The sequence below is a fragment of the Sturnira hondurensis genome, unplaced genomic scaffold (assembly GCF_014824575.4).
Source record: "Sturnira hondurensis isolate 20B ecotype Veracruz unplaced genomic scaffold, ASM1482457v3 Scaffold0002597, whole genome shotgun sequence".
NCBI classification, from domain to species: Eukaryota; Metazoa; Chordata; class Mammalia; order Chiroptera; family Phyllostomidae; genus Sturnira; species Sturnira hondurensis.
In genome coordinates, this window is record NW_028075228.1 from 66,282 (window position 1) to 85,379 (window position 19,098).

At 39.8% G+C, this 19,098-nt stretch overlaps 1 protein-coding gene across 4 annotated transcripts in view; it reads right to left on the minus strand.

Moving 5' to 3' along the window:
* ZNF565 (zinc finger protein 565) overlaps nt 1–19,098 on the minus strand; it is a 42,220-nt gene that overhangs the window by 18,758 nt on the left and 4,364 nt on the right. Inside the window, exons 1-2 of one of the 4 annotated variants that reach the window (XM_037040099.1) lie at nt 10,112–10,252; nt 7,902–8,042 (exon numbers count right to left, since the gene is read on the minus strand). The exons of 1 other annotated variant lie outside the window; for it this stretch is intronic. The gene's annotated coding sequence lies outside the window, so the exon portion shown is untranslated. Of the gene's footprint in view, nt 1–7,901; nt 8,043–10,111; nt 10,253–19,098 lie in introns of those variants that run through there. 2 more of the 4 variants (XM_037040098.1, XM_037040101.1) reach the window with 2 other exon arrangements.

Genomic DNA, 19,098 nt, shown 5'->3' on the forward strand with positions numbered 1-19,098 from the left:
GAGGCCACCATGGAAGGACTGGGGGGGTGGGCTGTGACAAAGAGGGAGTGATGGACCCGCACCCCCTAGCTGTGATGAAGCCCAAGTCCTCATGTCCTCTGGGAGAAGCGCTTCCTGGCTCATCCACTTAAGCCTAAAAACCTATGATGGAGAAGGTGGTGCAAGCCTTGTGCTGGGAATGGCGGGCTCCCTGGGTAATTAGGCCTGAGAAGGAATATGTGAAACCCCGTGAGACCTGCTTTGTTTAAGAATGCTTTTAGTTAGATGATAAAGGCCCAAAGAGTTTATGTTCCCAAAGTTCTGTAGCCTTTTAGCTGACAGGGCCTGATTTAGAAGAAACGCTAATGGTTCTTTGTATACGATCTTCTGTTTACTGCTTGACAATGATTAATAAGCTATACATACTTGGACTCCTGTGCAAAAATCCCAATAAAAGCCTGACTAGGCAAGGGTCAGGGCGCTCTCTCCCCTGGTGAGAGAGTTGCCCGGCTGCTCCAAGCCACTCTCCCCATGAGAGGGTGGTGAGGCCGTTCTGACGTTCTCCCCCCTTGAGGGAGTAGCCTCACCGGCTCTTTTCCTCCACAGTACTCGGTAGTGCGTGTGAATTTGTCTCATGTCTCATTCATGACGCCGTGGGCACTGCTGGTCAGTGCACACAACAATCAGTGGACTAAATTTCCTTGAGGTCATAACCAGAGATGAATGGTGGTTCTACAGCTATGATCTGGAAATAAAGGCCCAGTGGTCCCAGTGGAAGTTGCCTGGTACTCCATGCTCAAAGGAGGCGTGGTAAAGCTGCAGCAAGATCAAGAACATGTTAACTGTTGTTTTTGAATGGGAAGGTGTTGTCCATCATGAGTACGTCCCTCCAGGCCAAACAATTAATAAGGAGTACTACCTCAATGTTCTTTGTCAGTTGAGATGCAACAATAAAAATGGCTGCAGCTTTGGGCAACTATAATCAGCAGCTTCATCACATCTCATGCATCACATCTCATGCAGACTTTCCTGTTCACCTGGGAACATCAAGTTACCCAGGTGACTCAGCCCTGCCACAGCCCAGATTTGGTGTCCTGTCCTGTAACTCCTGGCTTCTCCCAAAACTAAAATCAACTTTGAAGTGGAAGAGATTTCACACAGTTGATGAGATTCAGGAAAAAACAATGGGGCAGCTGATGGCAATTCCAACAAAGGGTTTTTGCAGGGTTTGGAACAAAGGAAGCGACACTGGGAATACAGTGTGAGGTCCCAAGGAGCCTATTTTGAAAGGGACTGAGGTGTCATTGTCCTATGTACAATGTTTCTTGTACCTTGTATCTTCTTCAATAAATGTCTTTATTTTTCATAGTAAATGGCTGGATACCTTCTGGACAGACCTCGTGTGTGTGTGTGTGTGTGTATGCGTGTATGTGTATAAAAGATGGACTGAACTCTTTAAATTAAATTTTCACATTTGGAATTTTGGTCAAGATGGAAGTGTAGGTAGATACAGTTTCCCTCCTTGCACAACCAAAAGAAGGACAACAACATCAAATTTAAAAACAAAAAATAACCAGAACTGCCAGAATATCAAACTGTATGGAAGTCTGACAACCAAGGAATTAAAGAAGAATCATTTATCCAGACTGGTAGGAAAGGCAGAGATGGGCAGCCAGCAGACTAGGAGGTCCCACATTTGTGTGCAAGACAGACTGCACAGCCCAGGGTTACAGCGTGGGAAAAGAAAGCCTCAAAACCTCTGGCAGTAAAAACCTGTGGGGGTTGTGGCAGCAGGAGAAACTCCCAGCCTCACAGGAGAGTTCATTGGAGAGACCCACTGGGTCTTAGAATGAAGACAAACCCACCCACCTGGGAATCAGCACCAGAAGGGCCCAATTTGCTTGTGGGTAGTGGGGGAAGTGACTGAAAGCTGGCCAAGAGCTAAGCAGGTGGCATTGTTCCTTGTCTGACCCCTACCCCGCATACAGAGCTACAAGGCAGCATGTGGGTTGCCCTACTGTGGTGAAATATGTAAGGCTCTGCCCCTAACAACGTAACAGGTGAGCTGAGACAAAGAAATATGGTCCAAATGAAAGAACAGATGAAAACTCTGTAAACAGAACTAAGGAATCAAGGAAGAGATAGCGAACTTATCAGATGCAGAGTTCAAAATACTATTAATCAGGATGCTCACAGAAATGGCTCAGTATGGTTATAAAATAGAGGAAAAAGTGAAGGCTACCCAAAGTGAAATAAACAAAAATAGAGAGGGAACCAACAGTGAAGGGAAGGAAACTGGGACTCAAATTAATGATTTGGAGCAGAAGGAAGAAATAAACATTCAAGCAGAACAGAATGAAGAGAAAAGAATTTCAAAAAAATGAGGAGAGCCTTAGGAAACTCTGGGACAACTTTAAATGTTCCAACAGCCAAATTATAGGGGTATCAGAAGAAAAAGAGGAAGATCAAGAAATTGAAAACTGGACTTCCGGCCAAGACAGAGGCGTAGGTGGACACTGTGCCTCCTCGCAAAACAAAAATTAAGGACAACAAAAATTTAGAAACAAAAAACCACTCAGAACTGACAGAAAAATTGAACTGTACGGAAGTCTGACAAACATCCATCCAGACCGGTAAACCAGGGGAAAGTGGGCAGTGAGACAGACTGCGCAACCCTAGGCCCCAGCACCGGGAAATAAAGCCTAAAAGCATCAATTGAAAACACCTGTGGGGGCTGAGATGAGGGGAGAGACCCCCAGCCTCACAGGAGAGTTCGTTGGAGAGACCCACAGGGTCTTAGAATATACACAAGCCCAGCCACCTGGGAACCAGCACCAGAAGGGCCCAATTTGCTTGTGGGAAGTGGCAGAAGGGACTGAAATCCGAGAGAGAGAGCGGAGCAAGCACCAATGTTCCCTCTCTGACCCTGCCCCCACATACAGGGTCACAACCCAGCAACTGGGTTGCCCCACCCTGGTCAACACCTCAGGGTCTGCCCCTCATATGTAACATCTGTGACCAGACCAAAAAAAAGGGTGGGGGGCTCAAATGGAAGAACAGATCAAAGCCCCAGAGCCAACACATCTAAGCGACCAAGAGATAGCCAACCTATCAGATGCACAGTTCAAAGCACTGGTGATCAGGAAGCTCACAGAATTGGTTGATTTTGGTCGCAAATTAGATGAAAAATCAAAGCTACACTAAGTGAAATGAAGGAAAATGCGCAGGGAGCCAACAGTGATGTGAAGAAAACTGGGACTCAAATCAATGGAGTGGACCAGAAGGGAGGAAGAAACAACTGAACAGAAAAGAATGAAGAAACAAGAACTCAAAAAAGTGAAGAGAGGTTTAGGAACCTCCAGGACATCTTTAAATGTTCCAACATCTGAATTATAGGGGTACCAGAAGGGGAAGAGGAAGAGCAACAAGCGGAAAACTTATTTGAACAAATAATAAAGGAGAACTTCCCCAATCTGGCAAAGGCAATAGACTTCCACCAAGTCCAGGAAGCTCAGAGAATCCCAAAGAAGTTGGACCCAAGGAGGAACACACCAAGGCACATCATCATTAAGTTACCCAAGATTAAAATGAAGGAGAGAATTCTAGAAGCAGCAAGAGATAAGGGGCCAGTCACCTACAAAGGAGTACCCATCAGACTGTCAGCAGATTTCTCAAAAGAGACCTTACAGGCAAGAAGGGGCTGGAAAGAAGTATTCCAAGTCATGAAATCCAAAGACCTACAGCCAAGATTACTCTATCCAGCAAAGGTTTCATTTAGAATGGAAGGGTAGATAAAGTGCTTCTCGGATAAGGTCAAGTTCAAGGAGTTCATCATCACCAAGCCCTTTTTATATGAAGAAAGGGCTTATCTAAGAAAAAGAAGATAAAAAATATGAACAGTGAAAAGACAGCAAACTCACAGTTATTAATAACCACACCTAAAACAAAAGCAAACTAAGCAAACAACTAGAACAGGAACACAACCACAGAATGGAGATCACATGGAGGGTTAGCAACAGGGGAGTGGGAGGAGGAGAAGGGGGGAGAAGGTACAGAGAATAAGTAGCATAGACGGTAGGTAGAAAATAGACAGGGGGAGGGCAGGAATACTATGGGAAATACAGAATCTAAAGTACTTGTGATACATGGACATGAACAAAAGGGGGGGAATGGTGGGGGAGGGGTGTGCAGGGTGGAGGGGAGTGAAGGGGGGAATGGGACAAGTGTAATAGCATAATCAATAAAATATATATAAAAAAGAAATTGAAAACTTATTTGAAAAAAATAATGAGGGAGAACTTCCCTAATCTGGCAAAGAATCTTCCAGAAAGTCCAGGAAGCTCAGAGAATCCCATAAAAGTTGGACCTAAGGAAGCACACACCAAGGCACATCATAATTACACTACTCAAGATTAAAGATAATGAGAGAATCTTGAAAGCAGCAAGAGAAAAGGAGACAGTTACCTACAAAGAAGTTCCCATTAGATTACCAGCTGATTTCTCAAAAGAAACCTTATAGGCAAGAAGCGTCTGGAAAGAATTATTTGAAGTCATGAAAGGCAAAGACCTACATCTAACTTACATCTAAGATTACTCTAACCAACAAAGCTATCATTTATAATGGAAGGGCAGATAAAGTGCTTCCTAGATAGGGTCAAGTTAAAGGAGTTCATCATCACCAAGCTGTTGTCATATGAAATGGGACACTGATAAGAAATATGAACAGTAAAATGACAAGAAACTCACAAGTATCAACAACTGAACCTAAAAAACAAACAAACAAAAAAACCAAACTCAGCAAACAATTAGAACAGGAACAGAATCACAGAAGTGGGGATCTCAAAGGTTGTTATCAGTGGGGAGAGGGAGGGAGGAATGGGTAAAAAGGCACAGGAAATAAGAAGCATAAATAGTAGGTGGAAAATAGGTTGCTCAAGAATAGTATAGGAAATGGAGAAGCTAAAGAACTTATATATATGAGTGAACTAAGGGCAGGGAATGCTGGTTGGAGTCAGGGCAGGGCAGCGGGGGGATAAAGGAGAGAAAAAAGTGGGACAACTGTAATAGCATAATCAATAAAATATACTTCAAAAAATAAATTTTCACTTTTGTCTCTAGGTATATACTCATGGGGGATCTTTTTTTCTGTATTTTCAAGTTTCCCCTTAAGCATGTTTTATAATCATAATTAATACAACTAATCCCTTTCTTTTTAATGGAGGGCACTGGTATATTATAAAAGTAAATATGAATGGAGTAATCCATGAGTGTTAGTGGGGTAGGTGACTTTGGGAATTTATATGCTGAAGAAGCTCTATTTTCTCATAGTTTTAGAGCCTTTCAGGGAAATATTCTCAAATAACTTAAAGTTTCTGACTTCCCACAGAGGAGGTGAACGTTCACAAGAAAGAAAGGCTTCCCGATTCCTCAGTCCCCTCACTCACCTGGGCACAGGCCTCTTGTTAACCCTCTCTCCACAGTCCAGGATGTCCTTGCTACAAAGAGAAATCATTCCTAACTTACAGAATCAACTTCCTACATATAGAAAAAGAAATAGGCCTTAGCCAGTGCGGTAGATATTACCAATTTTATTACTAATGTTTCATCCCCATTGTCCAGTTTTCCAGTTATCCAGTTTTCACCTCCTTCTGGGCACACAGAAGATAACATATTTCACGCCCTAGCAGTTAGGCAGGGCCATAATCTGGTTGTACTTGGTTAAATACGAGCTGAAGTGTTGTGTCACTTCAGTCTGAGGCACTGGAAAAACTGCACAGTTCCTAATCTTTCTATTCCGTGATGTAGTGGCAAAGGAGGCTGTGTGTTTCAGGGTGGTACAGCTATAAGTTGGCGGAACCTCCTTTGGTCTAGGACCCTGTCTATGCTGGTTGACACTGGACATGGAACGTGAGCAAGAAATAAAAAGTTATTTTGTAAATCATTTGAGGTTTGGGGGTTGTTTGGGAACAACAGAGCATGTTATATTAACACAGAGCATGATAGCTTATCCTAACTAATATACTAATTCAGTTATACTATGACTATATCAAAATTCAGACTCAAAGCCTTGGTCAATATGAGAAAGAATAATTAAGAAGAAGAGGAAGCTACAGAAATAACAGAGCAGAGGTGACCATTTCCAACTCTGCACATCTCAAAGAGATTTTTCACAAGCCCACAACATGAAACAAAAGGCCCTAAAAAGGCAGATTAGAAATAATGGCACAAGTTGATCTTGACCTAGCAAAACCATGCTCCTCTAGATCTCTTAACATCAGATCTCTGTACAATACAAATTCTAAGCAAAACCTGGCCATCTATGTAACACCTCGTAAAGCTCGATGCTAGATTTTTCCCTATCTCTAAATTGACAGACATTCTCACTTTTTTAGAGACCATACATAAGTCCTGCATCACACAGGATCTGGGCTGGGGGACTAGGGGACTGGGGGGTGTTGCCAGGTTATGAGAACTAGATATTACATAGGTCTCTCCACCTTACTATTCTTGAAAAAGCAATCTTTCTGAGTGAAAATCTCCACCGAGAAGCCTTTTCCCCAATATTTAAAAAGTGAAAAATATAATAGACAGAAAACTGTACTTGAAAAATAATTAAATAAAAAAATTGAAAAAAATAAAATAAAATAAAAAGTGAAAAATATAATGCATCACATTTAATGTAAAACCCCCAAATTATTTTCTAAAACACAATTAAACAAGAAAACACCTACATAAGTAATATAAACTATAATATTTGGACAAAAATTTCTTAAAATATCACTTGCTGATCACCAAACATCTGATGGTCAAACAATATTATGGTTATTAACAGCTAGTTGCTTTGTGTGCAATAACATGGCCTCTCTTAATATCATGAACATCTGCACATCCATTTTGTTGATATATACCAATCTATATACTGATCAAAATATTCATATAACTCTGTTGTTTTACTAATTGTATTTCTGATGTAATTTGAAACCTTTCCTATGTGTCATATTTTAAAATGTTGTACTGAATTATATGGATGTAAACCTAAGATTTTCCAGTATACACATCAACCAAAAATCAATACACTAGAGACATGTACATTCTCAGGCAATATTCAGTATTCTGAGTCATACAATAGCAGGTTAAATGAATGAAACATTTCTATAAAATAGTAATTCTGGCTGGTGTAGCTCAGTGGATTGAGCGTGGGCTGTGAACCAAAGGGTCGTCAGTTCGATTCCCACTCGGGGCACATGCCTGGGTTGCAGGCCAGATCCCCAGTGTGGGGCATGTGAGAGGCAACCATACACTGATGGTTTTCTCCCCCTCTTTCTCCTTCCTTCCCCTTCTCTCTAAAAATAAATAAATAAAATCTTTTTAAAAAAAGTAATTCTGAATACTTACAAATTTAGTACTTATGTAATAATTAATACATAGAAACTGTTCAAAATATGACCAGTGGGAAAAAAGTAGATTATGAAACAGAGCGCTGGCCAATGATGTGGGTTCGATTCCCAGTCAGGGCAAATGCCTAGGTTGCAGACTTGTTCCCCAGTCGGGACATGTGCAATAGACATCCAATCTATGTTTCTCTCTCACATCGATGATTCTCTCCCTCTCTTTCCGCCCCCCTTCTCCTCTCTGTAAAATAAATAAATAACTGAAAAAGGACTCATGGACATGGACAACAGTGTGGACTTGTGGGGGTGATGGTGGGGGTAGGGGGGAAGAGGGTATAAGGCGATAAAGGGTAATGGAAAGAATACAATTTTTAAAAAAAGATTCCTGTGGTTACCTCTGGGCTGTGATCTTTAGTTTTCTTAGTTTTACCTAAGTGTACTTTTTCAATAATAATGCATTAATTTTTAAATGTGTATTTTTAAATTCTATAAATGTAAGCTGTTGCCAAATAGCAGATAAAAAATACTTACTTTAAAAATAGCTTCCTTTGAACATGAGATAATAGCTCAGGGTATTTTTATAGATGCCTTTTGTTGTTTTTGCTTCATCAGCTACCAAGAGTTGAAAACTTCTTGATTTGGTAACTATATTCATGTGTACTGGAGAACTGCCTGGAAAAAAACTAAAAGTCACTTGTCTATGTCCTCTGTATGTGATGCTTTTCTTTTCAGCCCTTCTTCCCAGATGGGTTTATTATGTTTCTGCAGCTGTCCTATTTGCCCCAATGTTCTCCAAACAGCTACAGAACCATCATGTTCCATCCATTGGTCAATACCTTGGATTTCTGATAATTAGAATGAAAACTGCAGGGAATATAGATCATTCAAGAAAATGAATCCATTTCCACAAAGTTCTTATTGGATCAGCTGACTTAGATATGATAATATGATATGACATGATAACAACTACTCTGGTCATACAAATATTTCCCTATCATGAATTCTCACAGCATACTTATCAGGCCACACTAGTCCCCTTTGTCATCCTTTACTCTGGTCATTTGTATACAAATTTAATCTCTCCCATAACATTATTTGCAATTTAAAAATAGTGAGCATAACTTAAAAAAAATATTTTCTCTCTCTTGAATTCTAGCAGATTCTTCATATTTACAAATTCTTAATAAATGTGTAATGCCCAACCCCAATAAATTCATTATAAAAACATACAAAGTTATATGTACAGGAATACTTTTGGGACTATTTCAAAACTAAAATATAGAAACATAAGTACTTTCTAGTAGGCAGTAAAATAAATACATTAAGGTGTATCTCAATAATGAAATACAATACAGTGAATTTATAATGTAACAGCAGTGCTCTGACCAGGTAGCTCAGCAGGCTAGAGTGCCGTCCTGAAATGCCAAGGTTGTGGGTTCAATCTCCAGTTAGGGCACATATAAGAAGCAACCAACAAATACATAAATAAGTGAGCAACAAATCAATGTTTCTCTCACTCTCCTCTCCTCTCCTTCTTGAAAATCAATAAATAAAATATTTTTAAAAGTATTTAAAAACTAACAGTACCATAACAATGCATTATTAAGCAAGGCAGGCAGATTACAGAATTTATAAAGTGATACCAGAGTGATATCAGCAGGATGGAGGCATGAGCAGTCAGTCCTTCAGCTTTTTGCTCTTGAAGTTACAAGCTGGACAACTATAATTCAACAAAGAAGTCCCTGTTCAATACACAAACATGTCTGAGAGATCCCTGCATTAAAACATCTGAAGGTGGGCACATTTGAAAGAACAGGGGAGGATGGTGATGGGTGCTACAGATCCAAAATGCAGAGCTCACTGTGACTCCAGAAAACTCAGGAGCAGGGGAGGAGTTGGGTTACAGTGGACACACTCTGCAGCCCTAAGGAGCAGGGGCTAAAATCAACACTCCTGCCTAAGTAGTCAGCACATACTGCAGCTGAACTCAGTGACAGGGGCAGAAAGGAACATAAAGGTGTGCCAGCTGTGGTCTAGCAGCTGCCACTACCGGGTAGGAAACAAAGCCCTGGCCCTGGCTGGTGTAGTTCAGTGGATTAAGCACAGGCCTGTGAACCAAAGAGTCACTAGTTGGATTCCCAGTCAGGGCACATGCCTGGGTTGCAGGCCAGTTCCCAGCATGGGACGCACAGGAGGCAACCATATATTGGTATTTCTCTCCTTCTTTTCTTCCCTTCACCTCTAAAGATAAATTAATAAAATCTTTTTTAAAATCTTAAAAAAAGAGAGAAAGAAACAAAGCCCCAGACACATAGCTGCTTCCCCTCACCTCCCAGAGAAGTGGCCCTCGCAGACCCTGTAGCTGCTAAGTGTTAGGCTGCAACACACACTCTCTAGGCAGCCCTGAGGACTAGAAAAGCAGACACATTTCTCTCCAAGCGGCAGGCACATACTGTGGCTAAACCCACTGACAGGAAAAGAGACACAGAGATGTGTCAACTGAGGTCTGGCAGCCACCATTACTAGAAGGAGAACAAGGTAAAAAATGCAGGAACAGGCTCAACTTGTCCCCATCCGTTGCAGTGGAGGCACCTGGGACACCTCAGGCAGTACAGCACTGCTGGAAGAATCTAGTTGCAGGAGGCAGCATTAGCATCTCAGGAGCCCCACTGTCCACGACACTTCCCCACCAGCATAGAGCCCTGAGACAAAGGAGACCTGTTGACAGAGGGGATGCCCACCTTCCCAGGGAGGACAGGGCATTTTCCACAGGTGAGGTAACGCCATCCTACAGAGATCCCAGAAGCCCCAGCAGTGCAACTTAAGAGAAAAATAAAACTTGTGCCACCTACTGGAAAACAAAATAAAGACTTTTACTTACCAACCTAAAACAGTGAAGCACTGAACACCTGTTAAAAAAGCAGATTTCATTCCTATAAAAGCAGAAATGTAGTCCATCAAATACCATGAGTAATCAAGGTAACTAGGTAACTGAGAAACTAAATAAAGAACCTCCAGAAAATAAGCTTAAAGACATAGAAACATAATTGAAATGACAGAGAAGTTGAGATTGCCATTCTGAAAAAACTCAACAAGATACAAGATAACTCAGAAAAATAGTTGAATGAACTCATAAATAAAATCAATGAACAAAACAAGTACTTTACCTAAAAAAATTAAAACTATAAAAATAAATTAATTCTGGAGCTGAAGAACTCAATAATAAAAGAGAAGAAGAATGAGCTTAAGAAACAGACCAGACCAGACCAGATGGAGAAAAGACTTAGTGATACTGCCCTGGCCGGTGTGGATCAGTCGGTTAGAGTATTGTCCCTATACACCAAAGGGTCGCTGGTTCTATGCCTGGTCAGGGCACATACCTAGATTGCAGGTTCCATCCCTGGTCAGGTTGCCAATGGAAGGCAGCTGATCAATGTCTATCTGTCTGTCGGTCTGTCTGTGTCTCTCTTTCTAAAAATCTGTGAACTCGTTCTCAAATGAGAACAAAATAAACCTAAAAAACCTAGAATTAGTGATATTGAAGATAGAAATCTAGAAATGACCCAGATGAAGTAAGAGATCTGAGAGTAAAAAGAGAGGAAAATTCTAGGAGAAATATCCGACTCCATCAGAAAGGGCAGTATAAGAATAATGGGTAAACCAGAAGGAGATGAGAAGGAGGAGGGGCTGAGAGTGTAGTGACATAAATAACCAACGAGAACGTCCCAAACCTATAGAAAGAACTGATCCTTGAATTCAAGAGGCTAATACAACACCTAATTATCTCAGTCCAAAAAAGGCTTTCTCTAAGGCACATTGTATTAAAACTGTCAAAAATTTATGACAGAAAATTCTCAAGGCATCTAGGAAAAAGAAGATGGTAACCTAAAAAGGATCCCATTAGATTATTACAGGGGTTTTCAACAGAAACCCTGTAAAAACTAGAAAAGAGTTTCTGTATCTAAATCCAAATATTCAAATTATTGAAAGAGAGAAATCACCAGCCAAGAATAATTTATCTGGCAAAGTTATCCTTCGGATATGAAAGAGAAATAAAGACTTTTCCAGACATACAGAAGCTGAGGAAATTCACAAGATCTGAATTATAGGAAACACAGAAGGGTGTTCTTCTACCTGAGACAGAAAGAAAAAAGAACTCAAAATTATGAATAAGATGACAGACAGAAGCAGAAAACTGTAATCCTTGTTCAGAATAGGATATCAAATGATAAATATAACATAAATGTTAAAGGAGGCAAAAACATTTAAAAAAGAACATAGTATCTACTGCAAGTCAGAAATGAACTCACAGCATCACGAGGGATAATTTGTGAAAACAAAAACATAAAAGAGGAGGGGGAAAAGGTCTGAATTTGCACAAAGGAATGGATAAGGTACAATCAGAAGAAAAAGAACTACTATGTATCTGAAACTAAGCTTTCTTTTACATAAGCCTAATGGTAACCACACATACACACTCACATACAAGTCTAGAACTGAAACTCATAACAACAAAACCCCCCCATACAAACAAAAAGAGGAAAGAAAATCATAGGATACCACCAAACTAAAATCACAGACAGAAACATAAGGGAAAAGAAACAATGGAAGCACAAAACTATCAGATAACAAAATATAAATGAGCTTAAAAATCCACACATATCTATAATCACCCTAAATGTAAATGGACTGAATTCACCAATAAAAAGAGCATAGAATAGTGAGATTGATAAAAAAAAAAAAACCACCACCAACAACAACAATAAAAACAGCAACAAAAACTATATACTCCCTTCAGGAGATACATCTTAGCTGCAAAGACAAATATAATCAAAGTAAAGGGGTGGAAAAGGATACTCCACGCAAACGGCATTCAGAGAAAAGCAGGTGTAGCCACACTTGTATCAAACAAAATAGATTTCAAGATTAAAAAAAGTAACAAGAGACAAAGATGGGTATTTTATACTGATAAAGGAGAGAATACATCAAAAAGACATAACTTATTAAATATATATGCGCCCAACCTGACAGCACCAAAAGACATAAAGCAATTATACAAAGAGAACTAAAGGAAGAAACTGACAAAAATATCATCATGTAGGGGACCTAAATATCTTCCTTAATGACATTAAACCAAATAGACATAATTGATATTTACAGAGTTTTTCATACAAGAACACTAGATTATACATTCTTCTCTAATGCACCTGGAATATTCTTAAGGATAGACCATATGTTGGGGAAACAAAAGCAGCTTTAGTGAATTTAAGAAGATTGAAATCACACCAAACATATTCTTCAGTTACAATGCTTTGAAATTGAAAATCAACTGCAAAAAGAAAGCAGGAAAAATCAGAAATATGTGGAAGTCAAACAACATGCTACTAAACAACAACAGGGTCAAAGAAGAAATGTTTTAAAAGATCAAAAGACCTCACCATTAACAGGAGCCTAATCAACAAAACGAACAAGCAAGCCAAATACAGCCAAAGACATTGAAATTGAGAACAGGCTGACAATGGTCAGAAGGGAGAGGGGAGGGGATAAAGGAGGAAAAGGGTGAAGGGTTCACAGGAATAATTACAAAGGACACATGGACAACAACAAGGAAGGGGGTGGAAATGGGGAAGGGAGGCGGGGAGGGCTGGGATGGTGGGGAGGGGTGGGGGGAAAGGCAGAAAACTGTACTTGAACAACAATAAAAAAAATAAAAAATAACAAAATAACCAAAGATGCCATAAAGACAAATGAGGATGACAATATGACATCTCAGAAGTTTTAGGATACAGCAAAAGTGGCAATAGTTTATAGTATTACAGGCCTACCTCANGCAAAAAGAAAGCAGGAAAAATCAGAAATATGTGGAAGTCAAACAACATGCTACTAAACAACAACAGGGTCAAAGAAGAAATGTTTTAAAAGATCAAAAGATCTCACCATTAACAGGAGCCTAATCAACAAAACGAACAAGCAAGCCAAATACAGCCAAAGACATTGAAATTGAGAACAGGCTGACAATGGTCAGAAGGGAGAGGGGAGGGGATAAAGGAGGAAAAGGGTGAAGGGTTCACAGGAACAATTACAAAGGACACATGGACAACAACAAGGAGGGGGGTGGAAATGGGGAAGGGAGGCGGGGAGGGCTGGGATGGTGGGGAGGGGTGGGGGGAAAGGCAGAAAACTGTACTTGAACAACAATAAAAAACAAATAAAAAATAACAAAATAACCAAAGATGCCATAAAGACAAATGAGGATGACAATATGACATCTCAAAAGTTTTAGGATACAGCAAAAGTGGCAATAGTTTATAGTATTACAGGCCTACCTCAAGAAGCAAAAAAAAAATCTCAACCCCACATTGCACTTTTAAGAACTAAAAAAAGAACAAATGAAGCCTAAGTTCAGTAAAAGGAAGGGAATAAGAAAAATTGGAAGAAAAATAAAAATACTGTTGTGAGAGAGAAACATTGATTGGTTTCCTCCTATAAATGCCCCAACAGGAATCAAATCTGCAACTTAGGTATGTGCCCTGACAGGAATCGAACCCACGATCTTTTGGTGTATGGGACAATGGTCCAAGCCACTCCACTAGGGCCAAAGAGCTTGTTCTTTAAAAAGATTGATAAGGACTTCCAGCCAAGATGGAGGTGTAGGTGGAAACACTGTGCCTCCTGACACAACCAAGTTTAAAGACAATAAAGTTTTAGTAAAAAAACGTAACCAAAACACAGAAAATTGAACTATACAGAAGTCTGACAACAACAAACCATTCAGCCGGACTGGTAAGAGGGGCAGAGCCAGTGGCTGGCAGAGCAAGGTTTTGCAGCGGCCAGACCCACCCAGGTGCACCCGTGTTGTTTGGCAGATCCCAGGCATGGGATTGAAACAGGCAGACCCAGTGAGAGCGTAAGGCAGCAGGCTGACCACGAGCCAACATTTGCCCGCAGATAAACCAGGTGAAGGAGTGAGCAGTGAGGCAGACCGTGCAGGCCCCAGCGGCAGGAAGCAGCAGAGGGGACCTACACTGCCCCTCTTGGACCCTGCCCCCACATACTGCATCACAACCCAGTGATTAAGTTGCCCCGCCCTGGTGAACACCTAAGGCTCTGCCCCTCATACGTAACAGGCTGGAACAGACCAAAACATTGGTCTCAGGCTCAAGCAGAAGAACAGCTCACAGCCCCAGAGCCAATGCTTCTGAGCAACAAAGAGCCAACTTATCAGATACACAGCTCAAAATACTGGTGATCAGGATGCTCACAGAACTGGTCGACTTTAGTCACAAATTAGAGGAACAAATGAAGGCTGAACTAATTGAAATGAAGGAAAATGCACAGGGAACCAAGAGTGATGAAAAGGAAACTGGGTCTCAAATCAAGGGAGTGGACCAGAAGGAAGAAAAAAATGACCAAACAGAAAAGAATGAAGAAACAAGAATTCAAAAAAATGAGGAGAGGCTTAGGAACCTCCAGGATATCTTTAAACATTCCAACATCCAAATTATAGGGGTACCAGAAGGGGAAGAGGAACAACCATGAATGGAAAACTTATCTGAACAAATAATGAAGGAGAAATTCTCCAATCTGGCAAAGAAAATAGACTTCCAGGAAATCCAGGAAGCTCAGAGACTCCCAAAGAAGTTGGACCCAAGAAGGAACACACCAAGGCACATCAGAATTACATTACCCAAGATTAACATGAAGGAAAGAATCCTAGAAGCAGCAAGAGATAAGGGGACAGTCACCTACAAAGGAGTTCCTATCAGTCTGTCAGCTGATTTCTCAAAAGAGACCTTACAGGCAAGAAGGGGCTGGAAAGAAGTATTCCAAGTCATGAAATCCAAAGACCTACATCCAAGATTGCTCTATCCAGCAAAGCTTTCATTTAGAATGAAAGGGCAGATAAAGTGCATCTCAGATAAGGTCAAATTCAAGGAGTTCATCATCACCAAGCCCTTATTATATGAAATGTTAAAGGGACTCATCTAAGAAAAAGAAGATAAAAAATAAGAACAGTAAAAGGACAGCAAACTCACAGTTATTAACAACCACACCTAAAACAAAAGCAAACTAAGAGGACAGCTAGATTAGGAGCAGAACCATAGAAATGAAGACCACATGGAGGGTTAGCAACAGGGGAGTGGGAGGAGGAGAAGGGGGAAGAAGGTACAGAGACTAAGTAGCATAGACGGTAGGTAGAAAATAGATAGGGGGGAGGGCAAGAATTAGTATGGGAAATATAGAATCTAAAGAACTTGAGACACGTGGACATAAACTAAAGAAGGGGGGAATAGTAGGGGAGGGGTGTGCAGGGTGGAGGGGAATGAAGGGGGGAAATAGGACAATAAAAATGGCATAATCAATAAAATATATTTTTTAAAAAGATTGATAAATCTCTGGCTAGACTCACCAAGAAAAAAGATTCAAATAAACAAAATAAGAAAAGAAGTTACAGACACAAGAACTATATAATAATGAAATGAAAGACTTACCTAATTTTGCCATTTATAACGCACACTTTTCTGCCCCAACTTTTGAGGGAAAAATAAGGATGCACATTACACATGGGGAGTACAAATTCCCTATCCATATATATGTTTTAAATTCTTTTATTTATGCTTATGCATTAAGAGTGTAACTCTAGAAAGCAATAACAATGTCCATATGCAAAGTAATACCCTGGAATATGATAACTGATTTTGTTTCTAAATACAAACAAATAAATAAAAATTGAATTAAAAATTAAAACGAAAGAGTTTTTTCCTGAAAGTTTGGCCCAAAAACGTGAGTGTGCAGTACACACAGGAGCACATTATACATGACAAAATAAGGTCTCTAGTGCCAAATTCAACAAGCTAGAAGAAATGGACAAATGCTTACGAATATATAACCTTCTTACACTGAATCATGAAGAAATGGAAAATCTAAATAGACCAATCAACAGTAAGGATATTGAAATTACCATCAAAAACCTTCCCAAAGTAAAAATCCAGGACCAGATCGCTTCATTTGTGAATTCTACCAAACACTCAAAGAATATTTAACACCCCATAATACATTATGATCAAGTGGGGTTCATTCCAGGGGGACTAGGATGGTTCGACATAGGCAGATGGATCAATGTGATACACCACATTAACAAAGTAAAGGATAAAAATCATATGATCATATCAACAGATGCAGAAAAAGCATTTGACAAGATACAGTATCCATTTATGACTAAAATGCTCAATGAAATAGATATGGAAGGAAAGTACCCCAACATAATAAACACTATATGACAAAACCTCAGCTAATATCATATACTCAATGGTAAAAAACTGAAAGCATTTCATCTAAGATCAGAAACAAGACAAGGATGCCCAATCTCACCACTGTTATTCAGCACAGCATAGCACTGGAAGTCTCAGCCAGAGCAATCAGGCAAGAGAAAAAAATAATAAAAGGCATACAAATATTGGAAATGAAGAAGTAAAAATGTCATTTTTTGCAGATGACGTCATTCTTTATGTAGAAAATCTTAAAGACTCCACCAAAAAACTGCTAGAAACAATAAAGATATACAGCAGAGTTGCAAACGAACAAAAATCCAATGATATTTTAGAAAAAAACCACCCTACAAGGCATTATTACAAGAAATTAAAGATGACACCGAAAGGGAAATATATTATATGTTCACAGATTACAAGAATCAACATAATTAAAATGGCCATATTATCCAAAGCAATATAGATTTAATGAAATCACATCAAAATCCCAATGGCACTTTTTAAAGTACAACAAAAAAATCAAATTTGTGTAGAACCACAAAAGACCCAAATAGCCAAAGCAACCCTGAGAAAAAAGAACAGAGCCAAAGGTATCAAAGCTACAAATTATAATTAATAATTTGATTACAAATTAGTAATTATTATCCAATAATAGAGATAAAGAGAAAAATGGTGGTTTCAGGGGCTGGATGGAGGGGGCAACGGGGAGTTACTGTTTAATGGGTATAGAATTTCAGTTTTGGGAGACGGAAGGAATTCTGGAGATGGATGGTGGTGATGGCTGTGCAACAGTGCAAATGTTCTTAATGCCACCCAACTACTTAAAAATAGTTAAAATGGTAAATTTTCTGTTATGAATATTTATCTACAAAAACCCCTCACAAACTGATGAGATTGGTTACCCACAATGGGTGATTGGGTACAGTGGAAAAAATGGAGGAATGGGACTGGGAGAGAAGAAATGATGAAGAGTGACTGAGTAGATCTTTTGTCTAATTCTGACTTTTGGAAACATGTTAATGTTTCACATACACAAAAGACTAAAGACAAAAAGAACTGTATGAGGTGTGGGGGTACTGTTAGCAATTCTTAAATTTTCTACTTAGGATTAAGCAAATAAATGTACTGTGGCTCATTAGAGTCAAGTTTTTCAATTTGGGGAAAGGAGTTACAAAAGAGCAAATGGAGGCAGCAAAAATAAGCCCGATGGTATTGAAGCAGGACTGAAGATATCCTATCAAATCATGGATTATCTGGATAGGTATACATGCAGATAAATAGAGATGTGCATATGTGTAGATACATACATATTTCATAGTTGAGAGGGGCAAGAAGCAATGACATTCCAGTAGCAATACGTACATCTAACCTTGATTTTTAAATATTATTTTCTGCCCTGGCTGGTGTGATCACAGTGGATTGAGCACCGGCCTGAGAACCAAAGGGTCACTGGTTCCATTCCCAGTCAGGGCACATGCCTGGGTTTCAGGCCAGGTACCCAGTGCAGGGCACATGAGGGGTAACCACACATTGATGTTTCTCTCCCTCCCTTTTTCTCTCTCCCTTCTTCTCTCTCTCTAAAAAAAATAAAATCTTGAGAAAAATAAGTATTATTTTCTAATAAAAAGAGCCAGTGTTCCCTGGGAAATTTCCTGATTCAGGATTGAGGCTGGTAAAGTATAGTATCAGCCTGGAACATTTTGTGGTGCATGAAAATAAGAAAGTACTAAAAAATAAAGCAATAAAGAGAACACATTGAAAGGAGAAAGGAACCAACTGGAAGGGGCTCGCAGTGGCCAAATTTGGAACAATCTGACCAACAAAATAGTGAGAGTAATCAATTGTAACCTATAGAATAATAACAATGAATGCAGTCTATACTTATACAATTTAGTAAATAAGTAAATGGGGGAGAAGGAAAATCTCTATCTGTAGATTCTAATTAATAATTAAAGAAGAAATTATGGAAACAAACAAAAAAGATACCATTAGGCAAACAGCTAGTAATAACATTTTCAAGCAAGAATTATCAATGGATCAAGAGTAGTAGGTGAGCCCTAGCTGGTGTGGCTCAGTGGACTGAGCACTGGCCTGCAAAGCAAATGGTCACCAGTTCAATTGCCAGTCAGGGCATATGCCTGGGTTGTGGGCCAGGTCCCTGGTACAGGGTGTGTAAAGGACAATCACACATTGACGTTTCCCTCCCTCTCTTTTCTCTCCCTCCCCACTCCCTAAAAATAAATTTAAAAAAAATTTTTTTTAAAGAAAGGCCCTGGCTAGTGTAGCTCACTGGATTGAGCACAGGCCTGCCTGGGAACCAAAGTATAGTGGTTTGATTCCCAGTCAGGGCACACGCCTGGGTTGCAGGCCAGGTCCCAGAAGGGGATGCATGAGAGGCAACCATACACTGATATTTTTCTCCCACTCTCCTTCCCTTCCCCTCTAAAGATAAATAAGTA